The sequence below is a fragment of the Rhagoletis pomonella genome, unplaced genomic scaffold (genome assembly GCF_013731165.1).
Source record: "Rhagoletis pomonella isolate Grant_MI unplaced genomic scaffold, Rhpom_1.0 Rhpom_scaffold_00002, whole genome shotgun sequence".
In the NCBI taxonomy this organism is placed as follows: Eukaryota; Metazoa; Arthropoda; class Insecta; order Diptera; family Tephritidae; genus Rhagoletis; species Rhagoletis pomonella.
The window spans coordinates 53,968,142-53,972,927 of record NW_023458556.1 but is presented as its reverse complement, the minus strand read 5'-3'; the positions used below and the strand labels follow the sequence as shown (position 1 = coordinate 53,972,927).

The window sequence follows — 4,786 nt, the reverse complement described above, 5'->3', positions numbered from 1 at the left end:
TAACTGACAGTTCACACTTTCGAAAACACAAACAAAATTGCCAAATAATCTTATACGTATTTTTATAGATAGAGATACAGTTACCCAGCGTACATCTTTCGGTTTTCATATTCGTTTTAAGTTTATTATTACCATTTTTTTTTTTGGTTAGCTACATGCACTGTAATCTTAAGCACACATCACATTTCATAGCAAATCCAAAGAAAAGGTAAATAAACAAACAGTTGTATATTCGTACATATATATATAAATATGAATGTACATATACTCATATGTATATATGTGCATATATTTGTACATTTATATTAACTTAGGTATTTAGTATTTACTCTGACATTTACTTTTGGTTGTCGCAATAGATGCAAAAACGCAGAAATTTGCGTCAGTTTTATTGTAGTAAAAATGTTATATATGTTAGTCCATAATTATGTTGTTACTTTCTAGTAGTATTTATAAAATAAACCAAAGTCAACGGACGCAACAAAAATGCAAACATACACCTACGGGAGTTAATATCAAGCAAAATTGCACCCTTGATAAAGACTGTTGTAACATTGCCAGCGGCGAAAAGGCAAACCAGTCAGTAAACATTTTGGTAGATCAACTGGTAGAAACCGACCGACTGGCATAACAGTTCATCTATTTCGAAACAATTTAAAAAATGAGAGTAGCAACGCCTGTGCTCGAATTGTCAAAGCCAAAACGAAAACCCAGTTAACATTATGGCATACATACGAGAGATTTAGCTTCACCTTATCACAATTTATTTTACATCAAAAATAATTATTGTACCGAGAGGCCCATAGTAAAATTTTATAAGGGTCTCACCTCTATTTTGCAGAAGTTAAGTTTTACCTTCGGTGTACAAGGTGAAAAAAATGCTCACCTGTGCAACGTGGCGTAAGTCTATCCACACAAAAATTCTGGCTATGTTTGCTAATTTATCAAACTAATTTTATGTTTATTGATATTTTTCGTTAACGTAATTAGTAAATTATGGAATAAAACACAAAACTATCATTTATAAAAACTTTATTCATAAGTAGTTATGACGAAAAACATAAAAATCGTATATAAAACGTTCCAATAAACTTTATATCCCCGTCAAGTTAGACATTCTAGGTTGCAATAATTGGCATAAAGCTCAAATTTGGTACGCATATCGACAACTCCATTATGAAAGAAATGTGAAAGGGCCCCATTGATCCCACATCTGCAAAATAAAAATTATGAAAGGTAAAAGGTCACATAAATTGTTTTTTCCACTTTTAAACCAAACGGTAAGGTTTATCAAAAAAAGAAAGTGCGCCTGGGACACACTGGAGAAGTGAAATTTACGTTACATACATACCTATTTTGTCTCATAACTAATATACATGCATACATAAATATGTACATACATAAATACATCTGCTTTTGCTTAAGGTTATATTTTTTGTCTTTTTTCTATCTAGATCCCTACCACTACCCCTGTTCGTTCTCATTACATTTATTTTATTCTATTTTCCTTTATCTTTATACTCTATCGATAACAAAATCGATAGTAACATCTAATAAAATATCGATAACAAAACCGATAAAAATATCGATGAAAAAATCGATAATAATAATGCTAGCAAAATCTATTAGAAACTCGATAAAAATATCAATAACAAAACCGATAAAAATATTGATAACAAAATCGATAAATATCGATAACAAAATCGATAAAAAATATCGCTAACAAATTAGTTGAAAATATTTATTACAAAATCGATAACAAATCGATAAAAATATCGATAACAAAATCGATAAAAAAATCGATTACATCGATAAGTTCGGAAAATATCTATAGCAAAATTGATAACAATATCGATAAAAATTGCGATAAAAAAGCGATAAAAATATCGATAACCAAACTGATAAAAATATCGATTACATACTTTATCGATAATTCCCGAGAATCCTGAAAACCTCTAAAATCCCAAAATGGTTCCCAGATTGAGCCTCTGTGTCTCTCTCTATATCCTTTCCTCTTTACTTACCTTTATTTTTAACCGACTTCGAAAAAAGTAGGAGGTTATCTGTTCGTCGGAATATTTTTTTTATTTTTTTTTTATGTATGTTACCGCATAACTTTGGACCACGTCAACCGATTACGAGAATTTGCATCGGAAAGGTAGTGTCACAGAGGTGGTCCCATACTAATCTGGTTTAGATGCGATCATTGGATCATGAAATATATATATATATGTATATATAAATATTTTTTTAAGTCAGTTTTTTTTTGCTAAAAATGACTTGTTATCTTTCTTCCCTATCTTCATCTTTACTTTTATCGGTATCCTCATTCTCTACTTTGTCTTTACTTTTATGTTTATCATTTTCTTCATCTACATAATCCCCTTCACCTTTGCCTTTATATATATAAGTAAAGTGTTTAAATTTACCTTGGTCTTCATTTTGGCCGTTATCTTTACGCATATTTGTTTTTGTTTTTATTTTTGGCTTTGCCTTCATTCTTTTCTTTATCTATTCACGTAGTCACCTTTACTTCCATTCTTGTATTGGTCTTTTTCTAAGTGTAATTCTTTAACCTTTTATTAGCAAATTTTTGTTAAATTAATACCATATGCATACACACAAGAAGCACTTGTTTCAGCCCCAACCATTTCCGCTGCATCATTTCCGTTGCATCATTTCCGTTGCACCATTTCCGTGTGCAATTTCCGTTGAGTTTGCCAATTTACTCCAAACCAACCAACCGCCGCTAAAGCAGTTACACTTCAAAAATTGGCTTGACTAAATTGTAGATCATGCAATTGTCTATAAAAACTATGTGAGATTTTTTTTCCCTCAGTACTACCACTTCTAAGATATATTGTATCAAAGATAGTGCCCTCCATTCGTTATTTTCTTGTTAAAATATATGTGTTATTTATTTTTGTAGCAGCAATAAAAGATTGGGAAAATATTTTTAATTGCATATTTTACTTGTTTATAGCGCATATTTTTGAATTTCGAGTGCATGAGATTCCTAGCCCTACATATACATAAGTATTTATTAACGCTGGTCGAAGATTCGAACGGCGGATTTCTGGAACGATACGGCAATACTCTAGCTGGTTTGCCAATATGACTTTTGTAGCACCGTGGGCAAAATAACGGACATGTATTTTTAACTGGTAGTACAAATGTATGTACATATGTAGATAGGTAACTGACATGACGATACTAAGTAGTATTTTTACTGGTTGGCTCTGATGCATAACCCAACAATTGACGAACTAGTTGAGTTACATAGCAAACTGGTTCGCAAACAGTAGCTTTCACTAAAGGGCAGTGTTGCCACAGACAAATTTTTTTCCTACCAAAACTTCCTGCCAAAATCAACCAAAACCTACCAACATTTTTTTTTGAGTTGTTAATATTTTTTTTTCAATGACTAGGTTATTAAAAATGTAGATAAGTTAACATTTAGTATAACTAACACAACTGTTAACCGCGAATAACAATTCATTTTACTGTATGGACTTATGCGACCTTTTCCTTCCGCCAGTGGGAAGCAATCTGAGATTCTTTCCAGCTTCTAAGTAGTTCTGCAGTGTAGCCTTTTTTCGGTTCCACGCTTTGCGAGACAGTCGGCCCTTTCGTTGCCTTCAGACCCAGATGCGAACACAAACTTCGACCGCCCTCGGGAATATGACTCTGGTCGCCGTTATACGAACGCACCGGTGAAATATTCGTGTATATGTTGGGACATACATACATATTTTCTATTTTTCGCAAATAACTATTACTCATTGTTGCGGAACCTACCAAAATCCAATCTTGCCTGCCAACCTACCGAATGGAAAAAAACCTGCCAGTTTTGGTAGGATAAGCCCATGTGAGGCAACACTGCTAAAGGGTTTCTCAGCAGGGTTGTGTGTTGTATGTACGTGTAAATGTGTGTGTTTATATTTGCAATGAAAGTATATAGTACAATTATGCCGTTTATCTACAACTTGCATAGCTAAGTGCTGTAACAAGAGTGTAGCAAATCAATCGGTTGTTTTAGTGATAATGTAAGTAATCGGATTAAGATACACCTCTTATCACCATTCAATGTATGTAGTAAATGTATGTACCTGTGTACCATAAAAAATATTGTATAGCCGAGCGGTCTTTCTTACAAACTAGGGAAGAGCTTCAAAGTATAAATTAAAGAAGACGAACGCTTATTATAAAGCTCTAATTGATGAGCCTCCTTTTTCAATATGGTTTATGGTTGTTACCTCTGTCTTCTTGATTTTCTTGTTTCGCGTTGTAATCGTCTAAGCGATTTTGAACGAGTCAAATAAAGCACGCCGCATTTCACACACGCAGTTGCTTTTCTTCTGTGCGAAATGACGCCAACTGGTTGGTTTCCTATCATAGAGAAGGCTCCTTCCTCTTTCTGTGCTATCAACAGGGGGATCCGTGTTGAATGCTTTAAGGACGGAAACGAAGCCGCTGTTGTAAGGCTCATCGTTGGATCGTCCCAAGACGAACTCTTATAACAACTCAGTCGAAAGTAGTACTTGTAGGCAAGAGCGATTCTGCGTTGGATTTCGATGCAGACATTATTAATGGTGCCTTTTCAGGTTTCTTTAGAAACGAGGTCGTCTACTTTTTCGCAATTATAGCTGTTAACAGTGAGGTACCGAGAGGCGCATGGCAAGAGGTTTGTTTGATACTTCGTTCTCTCCAGGTTCACCACCAGAAATATGAGCTTTTTTTTGTATATCCCACTTGGAAAACGAAGAACAAATGTTGCGTTTCTTAC

General features: G+C 33.9%; 1 protein-coding gene across 1 annotated transcript in view; it reads left to right on the top strand.

Annotated features, from left to right (window-relative positions):
* The window catches only part of LOC118753765, a 26,698-nt gene that overhangs the window by 9,415 nt on the left and 12,497 nt on the right, over positions 1 to 4,786 (top strand). The window lies entirely within an intron of this gene.